The sequence below is a fragment of the Rhinatrema bivittatum genome, chromosome 1, assembly GCF_901001135.1.
Source record: "Rhinatrema bivittatum chromosome 1, aRhiBiv1.1, whole genome shotgun sequence".
Lineage (NCBI taxonomy): Eukaryota > Metazoa > Chordata > Amphibia > Gymnophiona > Rhinatrematidae > Rhinatrema > Rhinatrema bivittatum.
This window is the reverse complement of record NC_042615.1, coordinates 431,556,365-431,570,005: the sequence shown is the minus strand read 5'-3', so window position 1 is coordinate 431,570,005 and position 13,641 is coordinate 431,556,365. Positions and strand designations below refer to the sequence as shown.

General features: G+C 36.9%; 8 non-coding genes across 8 annotated transcripts; all 8 read right to left on the bottom strand.

Moving 5' to 3' along the window:
• Positions 1-1,067: 1,067 nt before the first annotated feature.
• Positions 1,068-1,140, bottom strand: TRNAK-UUU. Its single transcript has one exon. It is a non-coding gene; the product is annotated as a tRNA-Lys (tRNA).
• A 1,582-nt stretch (positions 1,141-2,722) lies between these two features.
• TRNAK-UUU lies at positions 2,723-2,795 on the bottom strand. Its single transcript has one exon. It is a non-coding gene; the product is annotated as a tRNA-Lys (tRNA).
• A 1,584-nt stretch (positions 2,796-4,379) lies between these two features.
• On the bottom strand, positions 4,380-4,452 carry TRNAK-UUU. The gene has a single exon. It is a non-coding gene; the product is annotated as a tRNA-Lys (tRNA).
• Positions 4,453-6,011: 1,559 nt separating this feature from the next.
• TRNAK-UUU lies at positions 6,012-6,084 on the bottom strand. Its single transcript has one exon. It is a non-coding gene; the product is annotated as a tRNA-Lys (tRNA).
• A 1,583-nt stretch (positions 6,085-7,667) lies between these two features.
• TRNAK-UUU lies at positions 7,668-7,740 on the bottom strand. Its single transcript has one exon. It is a non-coding gene; the product is annotated as a tRNA-Lys (tRNA).
• Positions 7,741-9,322: 1,582 nt separating this feature from the next.
• TRNAK-UUU lies at positions 9,323-9,395 on the bottom strand. Its single transcript has one exon. It is a non-coding gene; the product is annotated as a tRNA-Lys (tRNA).
• Positions 9,396-10,979: 1,584 nt separating this feature from the next.
• TRNAK-UUU lies at positions 10,980-11,051 on the bottom strand. The gene has a single exon. It is a non-coding gene; the product is annotated as a tRNA-Lys (tRNA).
• Positions 11,052-12,635: 1,584 nt separating this feature from the next.
• On the bottom strand, positions 12,636-12,708 carry TRNAK-UUU. The gene has a single exon. It is a non-coding gene; the product is annotated as a tRNA-Lys (tRNA).
• Positions 12,709-13,641: the final 933 nt, after the last annotated feature.

Here is a 13,641-nt window from a genome sequence, read left to right as displayed (position 1 = left end):
TTCTCCTTTAGTGCAGTTTCTTCCTTGTCTCGTGGTTAGGTTTTGGTGCTCTTGCCTTCATGGCCTGGGTTCCCTTCCCCTTGAGGAAAGTTTGGTTTTGCTTCAGATAATAAAGTATTTTTATTTTCTACTTAGAAGAGCAGCAAAATCCTTCTTTCATTTTCTTTCAATCTTCAGAATATTTCTCTTTATTAAAGCCAGGCACAAATTGCCTGTCGCATCAGAGTTCTGAAAGCATTCTAGAACACTGGACTGCCTGATAATAAATCAGAATCTTTGACTTATTATTTCAACTTTTTTATTCCCCTTAAGCTCCAAAGTATACTAAGATATGCAATAATTAAATTTCAATTTCTTTTTCACTTGAGTGTTTCAGGCAGCAATTTTGAGAATCACCTCTTTTGAGAACAATCTTATTTCCAAAATCATAAGCAAAACAAGTCAAAACATAATGGTATTGAATACTTGTATGTTTTTCATTACCAAACCTAAAACTCCAACTGAAATCCTGAAACACAAAGCAGGAAATGGCTAAAAATAGTTGGAAGCAGTTTATCTCTAATCTTGTAATGGTGCTTAGTAAGTGTTAGCATAGTTCAGAGCTGTGCACGATATATATGGGAAATGTCTGTGATAATCCATTGAGAACATTTCAGATAATGAAGAAATGCTTTTTACTTCAGGGATGGAAATTTCTCAAATGAAATCTGGAACAGGGGTTTTTGCCAACCAAGCATTGCTTGCATTTTGCTGAAGAATGTTTTGCCATTCCAGGTCCTTTTCCTCATCGATTTTCAGTAGTCCCCTCCATCATTTCCACTAACTCTCTTCTGTATTTTTCTGGCAATTCCTAGAGTTGTGCCTCCTGTACTGGAAGCTTTAGGAGCCAGTACTACAGCAAGGAGGTTCTAGGGGAGACCCATGTTGCAGCTACTACCCTTTTCTTTCTCAAAGGACCTTCAGATGTAGCATTATAAATTTGTCTTTGTAGCACCTATGTATTGCATATTTAGAAAATTATAGTAACTCTAAATAAATATAGGATTCCTATTGAAGGAAGAACACCCCACCTGAACAGGGACTTGAACGCTGGACCCTCAGATTAAAAGTCTGATGCTCTACCAACTGAGCTACTCAGGCATGAAACATGAAACGCTTTTCCTCTCTTGACTATCTTCTGATGTCTCCTTCACTATGTTTCCCACTTGCTTCTTTCCTCATCAATTACATTTACAATAGTTTTCAATTTTAATTTCCCTATAATGATAAAAAGAACATTGCATTTTCACACTTAGAGCAGCCACTCTAAGTGCTATCGCTAAGATTTTTATCCATTTATCAGTGGCAGCATCAGCACTCTTCAACATTTCAACACAGTAGTCTAAAGTCAAACAATAAACTCATCGCAAATAACTCAGAAAACATGAGTGTTCACTGTGACATCATGTGCCTCACAAATTTAAACATTCATTGGATGCGGGTGCTTTCTGGCCAGATGCACCACTGGTAGCTGTGATAGTCAAAAAAAGCAAAAAGAATGTTAGGAATTATTAGGAAGGGAATGGTGACTAAAACCAGGAAAGTATTCAAGCTATCTAGAGAACCATAAAACCTTGCAATCGGTTTACAAATCTATGACCATTCTAAAAGCATCCATGGGTTCTCTTTAGTGCAGTTTCTTCCTGTCTCGTGGTTAGGTTTTGGTGCTCTTGCCTTCATGGCCTGGGTTCCCTTCCCCTTGAGGAAAGTTTGGTTTTGCTTCAGATAATAAAGTATTTTTATTTTCTACTTAGAAGAGCAGCAAAATCCTTCTTTCATTTTCTTTCAATCTTCAGAATATTTCTCTTTATTAAAGCCAGGCACAAATTGCCTGTCGCATCAGAGTTCTGAAAGCATTCTAGAACACCGGACTGCCTGATAATAAATCAGAATCTTTGACTTATTATTTCAACTTTTTTATTCCCCTTAAGCTCCAAAGTATACTAAGATATGCAATAATTAAATTTCAATTTCTTTTTCACTTGAGTGTTTCAGGCAGCAATTTTGAGAATCACCTCTTTTGAGAACAATCTTATTTCCAAAATCATAAGCAAAACAGTCAAACATAATGGTATTGAATACTTGTATGTTTTTCATTACCAAACCTAAAACTCCAACTGAAATCCTGAAACACAAAGCAGGAAATGGCTAAAAATAGTTGGAAGCAGTTTATCTCTAATCTTGTAATGGTGCTTAGTAAGTGTTAGCATAGTTCAGAGCTGTGCGCGATATATATGGGAAATGTCTGTGATAATCCATTGAGAACATTTCAGATAATCAAGAAATGCTTTTTACTTCAGGGATGGAAATTTCTCAAATGAAATCTGGAACAGGGGTTTTTGCCAACCAAGCATTGCTTGCATTTTGCTGAAGAATGTTTTGCCATTCCAGGTCCTTTTCCTCATCGATTTTCAGTAGTCCCCTCCATCATTTCCACTAACTCTCTTCTGTATTTTTCTGGCAATTGCTAGAGTTGTGCCTCCTGTACTGGAAGCTTTAGGAGCCAGTACTACAGCAAGGAGGTTCTAGGGGAGACCCATGTTGAGCTACTACCCTTTTCTTTCTCAAAGGACCCTCAGATGTAGCATTATAAATTTGTCTTTGTAGCACCTATGTGTTGCATATTTAGAAAATTATAGTAACTCTAAATAAATATAGGATTCCGATTGAAGAAAGAACATCCCACCTGAATAGGGACTTGAACCCTGGACCCTCAGATTAAAAGTCTGATGCTCTACCAACTGAGCTACTCAGGCAAGACAAACAAAACGCTTTTCCTCACTTGACTATCTTCTGATGTCTCCCTCACTATGTTTCCCACTTGCTTCTTTCCTCATCAATTACATTTACAATAGTTTTCAATTTTAATTTCCCTATAATGATAAAAAGAACATTGCATTTTCACACTTAGAGCAGCCACTCTAAGTGCTATCGCTAAGATTTTTATCCATTTATCAGTGGCAGCATCAGCACTCTTCAACATTTCAACACAGTAGTCTAAAGTCAAACAATAAACTCATCGCAAATAACTCAGAAAACATGAGTGTTCACTGTGACATCATGTGCCTCACAAATTTAAACATTCATTGGATGCGGGTGCTTTCTGGCCAGATGCACCACTGGTAGCTGTGATAGTCAAAAAAAGCAAAAAGAATGTTAGGAATTATTAGGAAGGGAATGGTGACTAAAACCAGGAAAGTATTCAAGCTATCTAGAGAACCATAAAACCTTGCAATCGGTTTACAAATCTATGACCATTCTAAAAGCATCCATGGGTTCTCTTTAGTGCAGTTTCTTCCTGTCTCGTGGTTAGGTTTTGGTGCTCTTGCCTTCATGGCCTGGGTTCCCTTCCCCTTGAGGAAAGTTTGGTTTTGCTTCAGATAATAAAGTATTTTTATTTTCTACTTAGAAGAGCAGCAAAATCCTTCTTTCATTTTCTTTCAATCTTCAGAATATTTCTCTTTATTAAAGCCAGGCACAAATTGCCTGTCGCATCAGAGTTCTGAAAGCATTCTAGAACACCTGGACTGCCTGATAATAAATCAGAATCTTTGACTTATTATTTCAACTTTTTTATTCCCCTTAAGCTCCAAAGTATACTAAGATATGCAATAATTAAATTTCAATTTCTTTTTCACTTGAGTGTTTCAGGCAGCAATTTTGAGAATCACCTCTTTTGAGAACAATCTTATTTCCAAAATCATAAGCAAAACAGTCAAAACATAATGGTATTGAATACTTGTATGTTTTTCATTACCAAACCTAAAACTCCAACTGAAATCCTGAAACACAAAGCAGGAAATGGCTAAAAATAGTTGGAAGCAGTTTATCTCTAATCTTGTAATGGTGCTTAGTAAGTGTTAGCATAGTTCAGAGCTGTGCACGATATATATGGGAAATGTCTGTGATAATCCATTGAGAACATTTCAGATAATGAGGAAATGCTTTTTACTTCAGGGATGGAATTTTCTCAAATGAAATCTGGAACAGGGGTTTTTGCCAACCAAGCATTGCTTGCATTTTGCTGAAGAATGTTTTGCCATTCCAGGTCCTTTAGCTCATCGATTTTCAGTAGTCCCCTCCATCATTTCCACTAACTCTCTTCTGTATTTTTCTGGCAATTCCTAGAGTTGTGCCTCCTGTACTGGAAGCTTTAGGAGCCAGTACTACAGCAAGGAGGTTCTAGGGGAGACCCATGTTGAGCTACTACCCTTTTCTTTCTCAAAGGACCCTCAGATGTAGCATTATAAATTTGTCTTTGTAGCACCTGTGTGTTGCATATTTAGAAAATTATAGTAACTCTAAATAAATATAGGATTCCGATTGAAGAAAGAACACCCCACCAGAACAGAGACTTGAACCCTGGACCCTCAGATTAAAAGTCTGATGCTCTACCAACTGAGCTACTCAGGCATAAAAAATGAAACGCTTTTCCTCACTTGACTATCTTCTGATGTCTCCCTCACTATGTTTCCCACTTGCTTCTTTCCTCATCAATTACATTTACAATAGTTTTCAATTTTAATTTCCCTATAATGATAAAAAGAACATTGCATTTTCACACTTAGAGCAGCCACTCTAAGTGCTATCGCTAAGATTTTTATCCATTTATCAGTGGCAGCATCAGCACTCTTCAACATTTCAACACAGTAGTCTAAAGTCAAACAATAAACTCATCGCAAATAACTCAGAAAACATGAGTGTTCACTGTGACATCATGTGCCTCACAAATTTAAACATTCATTGGATGCGGGTGCTTTCTGGCCAGATGCACCACTGATAGCTGTGATAGTCAAAAAAAGCAAAAAGAATGTTAGGAATTATTAGGAAGGGAATGGTGACTAAAACCAGGAAAGTATTCAAGCTATCTAGAGAACCATAAAACCTTGCAATCGGTTCACAAATCTATGACCATTCTAAAAGCATCCATGGGTTCCCTTTAGTGCAATTTCTTCTTGTCTCGTGGTTAGGTTTTGGTAGTCTTGCCTTCATGGCCTGGGTTCCCTTCCCCTGAGGAAAGTTTGGTTTTGCTTCAGATAATAAAGTATTTTTATTTTCTACTTAGAAGAGCAGCAAAATCCTTCTTTCATTTTCTTTCAATCTTCCAGAATATTTCTCTTTATTAAAGCCAGGCACAAATTGCCTGTCGCATCAGAGTTCTGAAAGCATTCTAGAACACTGGACTGCCTGATAATAAATCAGAATCTTTGACTTATTATTTCAACTTTTTTATTCCCATTAAGCTCCAAAGTATACTAAGATATGCAATAATTAAATTTCAATTTCTTTTCCACTTGAGTGTTTCAGGCAGCAATTTTGAGAATCACCTCTTTTGAGAACAATTTTATTTCTAAAATCATAAGCAAAACAATCAAAACATAATGGTATTGAATACTTGTATGTTTTTCATTACCAAACCTAAAACTCTAACTGAAATCCCCAAACACAAAGCAGGAAATGGCTAAAAATAGTTGGAAGCAGTTTATCTCTAATCTTGTAAGGGTGCTTAGTAAGTGTTAGCATAGTTCAGAGCTGTGCGTGATATATATGGGAAATGTCTGTGATAATCCATTGAGAACATTTCAGATAATCAAGAAATGCTTTTTACTTCAGGGATGGAAATTTCTCAAATGAAATCTGGAACAGGGGTTTTTGCCAACCAAGCATTGCTTGCATTTTGCTGAAGAATGTCATCGATTTTCAGTAGTCCCCTCCATCATTTCCACTAACTCTCTTCTGTATTTTTCTGGCAATTGCTAGAGTTGTGCCTCCTGTACTGGAAGCTTTAGGAGCCAGTACTACAGCAAGGAGGTTCTAGGGAAGACCCATGTTGAGCTACTACCCTTTTCTTTCTCAAAGGACCCTCAGATGTAGCATTATAAATTTGTCTTTGTAGCACCTATGTGTTGCATATTTAGAAAATTATAGTAACTCTAAATAAATATAGGATTCCGATTGAAGAAAGAACACCCCACCTGAACAGGGACTTGAACCCTGGACCCTCAGATTAAAAGTCTGACGCTCTACCAACTGAGCTACTCAGGCATGAAAAATGAAACGCTTTTCCTCACTTGACTATCTTCTGATGTCTCCCTCACTATGTTTCCCACCTGCTTCTTTCCTCATCAATTACATTTACAATAGTTTTCAATTTTAATTTCCCTATAATGATAAAAAGAACATTGCATTTTCACACTTAGAGCAGCCACTCTAAGTGCTATCGCTAAGATTTTTATCCATTTATCAGTGGCAGCATCAGCACTCTTCAACATTTCAACACAGTAGTCTAAAGTCAAACAATAAACTCATCGCAAATAACTCAGAAAACATGAGTGTTCACTGTGACATCATGTGCCTCACAAATTTAAACATTCATTGGATGCGGGTGCTTTCTGGCCAGATGCACCACTGGTAGCTGTGATAGTCAAAAAAAGCAAAAAGAATGTTACGAATTATTAGGAAGGGAATGGTGACTAAAACCAGGAAAGTATTCAAGCTATCTAGAGAACCATAAAACCTTGCAATCGGTTTACAAATCTATGACCATTCTAAAAGCATCCATGGGTTCTCTTTAGTGCAGTTTCTTCCTGTCTCGTGGTTAGGTTTTGGTGCTCTTGCCTTCATGGCCTGGGTTCCCTTCCCCTTGAGGAAAGTTTGGTTTTGCTTCAGATAATAAAGTATTTTTATTTTCTACTTAGAAGAGCAGCAAAATCCTTCTTTCATTTTCTTTCAATCTTCAGAATATTTCTCTTTATTAAAGCCAGGCACAAATTGCCTGTCGCATCAGAGTTCTGAAAGCATTCTAGAACACCGGACTGCCTGATAATAAATCAGAATCTTTGACTTATTATTTCAACTTTTTTATTCCCCTTAAGCTCCAAAGTATACTAAGATATGCAATAATTAAATTTCAATTTCTTTTTCACTTGAGTGTTTCAGGCAGCAATTTTGAGAATCACCTCTTTTGAGAACAATCTTATTTCCAAAATCATAAGCAAAACAGTCAAAACATAATGGTATTGAATACTTGTATGTTTTTCATTACCAAACCTAAAACTCCAACTGAAATCCTGAAACACAAAGCAGGAAATGGCTAAAAATAGTTGGAAGCAGTTTATCTCTAATCTTGTAATGGTGCTTAGTAAGTGTTAGCATAGTTCAGAGCTGTGCACGATATATATGGGAAATGTCTGTGATAATCCATTGAGAACATTTCAGATAATGAGGAAATGCTTTTTACTTCAGGGATGGAATTTTCTCAAATGAAATCTGGAACAGGGGTTTTTGCCAACCAAGCATTGCTTGCATTTTGCTGAAGAATGTTTGGCCATTCCAGGTCCTTTAGCTCATCGATTTTCAGTAGTCCCCTCCATCATTTCCACTAACTCTCTTCTGTATTTTTCTGGCAATTCCTAGAGTTGTGCCTCCTGTACTGGAAGCTTTAGGAGCCAGTACTACAGCAAGGAGGTTCTAGGGGAGACCCATGTTGAGCTACTACCCTTTTCTTTCTCAAAGGACCCTCAGATGTAGCATTATAAATTTGTCTTTGTAGCACCTATGTGTTGCATATTTAGAAAATTATAGTAACTCTAAATAAATATAGGATTCCGATTGAAGAAAGAACACCCCACCAGAACAGAGACTTGAACCCTGGACCCTCAGATTAAAAGTCTGATGCTCTACCAACTGAGCTACTCAGGCATAAAAAATGAAATGCTTTTCCTCACTTGACTATCTTCTGATGTCTCCCTCACTATGTTTCCCACTTGCTTCTTTCCTCATCAATTACATTTACAATAGTTTTCAATTTTAATTTCCCTATAATGATAAAAAGAACATTGCATTTTCACACTTAGAGCAGCCACTCTAAGTGCTATCGCTAAGATTTTTATCCATTTATCAGTGGCAGCATCAGCACTCTTCAACATTTCAACACAGTAGTCTAAAGTCAAACAATAAACTCATCGCAAATAACTCAGAAAACATGAGTGTTCACTGTGACATCATGTGCCTCACAAATTTAAACATTCATTGGATGCGGGTGCTTTCTGGCCAGATGCACCACTGATAGCTGTGATAGTCAAAAAAAGCAAAAAGAATGTTAGGAATTATTAGGAAGGGAATGGTGACTAAAACCAGGAAAGTATTCAAGCTATCTAGAGAACCATAAAACCTTGCAATCGGTTTACAAATCTATGACCATTCTAAAAGCATCCATGGGTTCCCTTTAGTGCAGTTTCTTCCTGTCTCGTGGTTAGGTTTTGCTGCTCTTGCCTTCATGGCCTGGGTTCCCTTCCCCTTGAGGAAAGTTTGGTTTTGCTTCAGATAATAAAGTATTTTTATTTTCTACTTAGAAGAGCAGCAAAATCCTTCTTTCATTTTCTTTCAATCTTCAGAATATTTCTCTTTATTAAAGCCAGGCACAAATTGCCTGTCGCATCAGAGTTCTGAAAGCATTCTAGAACACTGGACTGCCTGATAATAAATCAGAATCTTTGACTTATTATTTCAACTTTTTTATTCCCATTAAGCTCCAAAGTATACTAAGATATGCAATAATTAAATTTCAATTTCTTTTCCACTTGAGTGTTTCAGGCAGCAATTTTGAGAATCACCTCTTTTGAGAACAATTTTATTTCTAAAATCATAAGCAAAACAATCAAAACATAATGGTATTGAATACTTGTATGTTTTTCATTACCAAACCTAAAACTCTAACTGAAATCCCCAAACACAAAGCAGGAAATGGCTAAAAATAGTTGGAAGCAGTTTATCTCTAATCTTGTAAGGGTGCTTAGTAAGTGTTAGCATAGTTCAGAGCTGTGCGTGATATATATGGGAAATGTCTGTGATAATCCATTGAGAACATTTCAGATAATCAAGAAATGCTTTTTACTTCAGGGATGGAAATTTCTCAAATGAAATCTGGAACAGGGGTTTTTGCCAACCAAGCATTGCTTGCATTTTGCTGAAGAATGTTTTGCCATCCAGGTCCTTTAGCTCATCGATTTTCAGTAGTCCCCTCCATCATTTCCACTAACTCTCTTCTGTATTTTTCTGGCAATTGCTAGAGTTGTGCCTCCTGTACTGGAAGCTTTAGGAGCCAGTACTACAGCAAGGAGGTTCTAGGGAAGACCCATGTTGAGCTACTACCCTTTTCTTTCTCAAAGGACCCTCAGATGTAGCATTATAAATTTGTCTTTGTAGCACCTATGTGTTGCATATTTAGAAAATTATAGTAACTCTAAATAAATATAGGATTCCGATTGAAGAAAGAACACCCCCCCTGAACAGGGACTTGAACCCTGGACCCTCAGATTAAAAGTCTGATGCTCTACCAACTGAGCTACTCAGGCATGAAAAATGAAACGCTTTTCCTCACTTGACTATCTTCTGATGTCTCCCTCACTATGTTTCCCACTTGCTTCTTTCCTCATCAATTACATTTACAATAGTTTTCAATTTTAATTTCCCTATAATGATAAAAAGAACATTGCATTTTCACACTTAGAGCAGCCACTCTAAGTGCTATCGCTAAGATTTTTATCCATTTATCAGTGGCAGCATCAGCACTCTTCAACATTTCAAAACAGTAGTCTAAAGTCAAACAATAAACTCATCGCAAATAACTCAGAAAACATGAGTGTTCACTGTGACATCATGTGCCTCACAAATTTAAACATTCATTGGATGCGGGTGCTTTCTGGCCAGATGCACCACTGGTAGCTGTGATAGTCAAAAAAAGCAAAAAGAATGTTACGAATTATTAGGAAGGGAATGGTGACTAAAACCAGGAAAGTATTCAAGCTATCTAGAGAACCATAAAACCTTGCAATCGGTTTACAAATCTATGACCATTCTAAAAGCATCCATGGGTTCCCTTTAGTGCAGTTTCTTCCTGTCTCGTGGTTAGGTTTTGGTGCTCTTGCCTTCATGGCCTGGGTTCCCTTCCCCTTGAGGAAAGTTTGGTTTTGCTTCAGATAATAAAGTATTTTTATTTTCTACTTAGAAGAGCAGCAAAATCCTTCTTTCATTTTCTTTCAATCTTCAGAATATTTCTCTTTATTAAAGCCAGGCACAAATTGCCTGTCGCATCAGAGTTCTGAAAGCATTCTAGAACACTGGACTGCCTGATAATAAATCAGAATCTTTGACTTATTATTTCAACTTTTTTATTCCCCTTAAGCTCCAAAGTATACTAAGATATGCAATAATTAAATTTCAATTTCTTTTTCACTTGAGTGTTTCAGGCAGCAATTTTGAGAATCACCTCTTTTGAGAACAATCTTATTTCCAAAATCATAAGCAAAACAATCAAAACATAATGGTATTGAATACTTGTATGTTTTTCATTACCAAACCTAAAACTCCAACTGAAATCCTGAAACACAAAGCAGGAAATGGCTAAAAATAGTTGGAAGCAGTTTATCTCTAATCTTGTAATGGTGCTTAGTAAGTGTTAGCATAGTTCAGAGCTGTGCGCGATATATATGGGAAATGTCTGTGATAATCCATTGAGAACATTTCAGATAATCAAGGAAATGCTTTTTACTTCAGGGATGGAAATTTCTCAAATGAAATCTGGAACAGGGGTTTTTGCCAACCAAGCATTGCTTGCATTTTGCTGAAGAATGTTTTGCCATTCCAGGTCCTTTAGCTCATCGATTTTCAGTAGTCCCCTCCATCATTTCCACTAACTCTCTTCTGTATTTTTCTGGCAATTGCTAGAGTTGTGCCTCCTGTACTGGAAGCTTTAGGAGCCAGTACTACAGCAAGGAGGTTCTAGGGGAGACCCATGTTGAGCTACTACCCTTTTCTTTCTCAAAGGACCCTCAGATGTAGCATTATAAATTTGTCTTTGTAGCACCTATGTGTTGCATATTTAGAAAATTATAGTAACTCTAAATAAATATAGGATTCCGATTGAAGAAAGAACACCCCACCTGAACAGGACTTGAACCCTGGACCCTCAGATTAAAAGTCTGATGCTCTACCAACTGAGCTACTCAGGCATGAAAAATGAAATGCTTTTCCTCACTTGACTATCTTCTGATGTCTCCCTCACTATGTTTCCCACTTGCTTCTTTCCTCATCAATTACATTTACAATAGTTTTCAATTTTAATTTCCCTATAATGATAAAAAGAACATTGCATTTTCACACTTAGAGCAGCCACTCTAAGTGCTATCGCTAAGATTTTTATCCATTTATCAGTGGCAGCATCAGCACTCTTCAACATTTCAACACAGTAGTCTAAAGTCAAACAATAAACTCATCGCAAATAACTCAGAAAACATGAGTGTTCACTGTGACATCATGTGCCTCACAAATTTAAACATTCATTGGATGCGGGTGCTTTCTGGCCAGATGCACCACTGGTAGCTGTGATAGTCAAAAAAAGCAAAAAGAATGTTACGAATTATTAGGAAGGGAATGGTGACTAAAACCAGGAAAGTATTCAAGCTATCTAGAGAACCATAAAACCTTGCAATCGGTTTACAAATCTATGACCATTCTAAAAGCATCCATGGGTTCCCTTTAGTGCAGTTTCTTCCTGTCTCGTGGTTAGGTTTTGGTGCTCTTGCCTTCATGGCCTGGGTTCCCATTCCCCTTGAGGAAAGTTTGGTTTTGCTTCAGATAATAAAGTATTTTTATTTTCTACTTAGAAGAGCAGCAAAATCCTTCTTTCATTTTCTTTCAATCTTCAGAATATTTCTCTTTATTAAAGCCAGGCACAAATTGCCTGTCGCATCAGAGTTCTGAAAGCATTCTAGAACACTGGACTGCCTGATAATAAATCAGAATCTTTGACTTATTATTTCAACTTTTTTATTCCCCTTAAGCTCCAAAGTATACTAAGATATGCAATAATTAAATTTCAATTTCTTTTTCACTTGAGTGTTTCAGGCAGCAATTTTGAGAATCACCTCTTTTGAGAACAATCTTATTTCCAAAATCATAAGCAAAACAATCAAAACATAATGGTATTGAATACTTGTATGTTTTTCATTACCAAACCTAAAACTCCAACTGAAATCCCCAAACACAAAGCAGGAAATGGCTAAAAATAGTTGGAAGCAGTTTATCTCTAATCTTGTAAGGGTGCTTAGTAAGTGTTAGCATAGTTCAGAGCTGTGCGCGATATATATGGGAAATGTCTGTGATAATCCATTGAGAACATTTCAGATAATCAAGAAATGCTTTTTACTTCAGGGATGGAAATTTCTCAAATGAAATCTGGAACAGGGGTTTTTGCCAACCAAGCATTGCTTGCATTTTGCTGAAGAATGTTTTGCCATTCCAGGTCCTTTAGCTCATCGATTTTCAGTAGTCCCCTCCATCATTTCCACTAACTCTCTTCTGTATTTTTCTGGCAATTGCTAGAGTTGTGCCTCCTGTACTGGAAGCTTTAGGAGCCAGTACTACAGCAAGGAGGTTCTAGGGGAGACCCATGTTGAGCTACTACCCTTTTCTTTCTCAAAGGACCCTCAGATGTAGCATTATAAATTTGTCTTTGTAGCACCTATGTGTTGCATATTTAGAAAATTATAGTAACTCTAAATAAATATAGGATTCCGATTGAAGAAAGAACACCCCACCTGAACAGGGACTTGAACCCTGGACCCTCAGATTAAAAGTCTGATGCTCTACCAACTGAGCTACTCAGGCATGAAAAATGAAACGCTTTTCCTCACTTGACTATCTTCTGATGTCTCCCTCACTATGTTTCCCACTTGCTTCTTTCCTCATCAATTACATTTACAATAGTTTTCAATTTTAATTTCCCTATAATGATAAAAAGAACATTGCATTTTCACACTTAGAGCAGCCACTCTAAGTGCTATCGCTAAGATTTTTATCCATTTATCAGTGGCAGCATCAGCACTCTTCAACATTTCAACACAGTAGTCTAAAGTCAAACAATAAACTCATCGCAAATAACTCAGAAAACATGAGTGTTCACTGTGACATCATGTGCCTCACAAATTTAAACATTCATTGGATGCGGGTGCTTTCTGGCCAGATGCACCACTGGTAGCTGTGATAGTCAAAAAAAGCAAAAAGAATGTTACGAATTATTAGGAAGGGAATGGTGACTAAAACCAGGAAAGTATTCAAGCTATCTAGAGAACCATAAAACCTTGCAATCGGTTTACAAATCTATGACCATTCTAAAAGCATCCATGGGTTCCCTTTAGTGCAGTTTCTTCCTGTCTCGTGGTTAGGTTTTGGTGCTCTTGCCTTCATGGCCTGGGTTCCCATTCCCCTTGAGGAAAGTTTGGTTTTGCTTCAGATAATAAAGTATTTTTATTTTCTACTTAGAAGAGCAGCAAAATCCTTCTTTCATTTTCTTTCAATCTTCAGAATATTTCTCTTTATTAAAGCCAGGCACAAATTGCCTGTCGCATCAGAGTTCTGAAAGCATTCTAGAACACTGGACTGCCTGATAATAAAACAGAATCTTTGACTTATTATTTCAACTTTTTTATTCCCCTTAAGCTCCAAAGTATTCTAAGATATGCAATAATTAAATTTCAATTTCTTTTTCACTTGAGTGTTTCAGGCAGCAATTTTGAGAATCACCTCTTTTGAGAACAATCT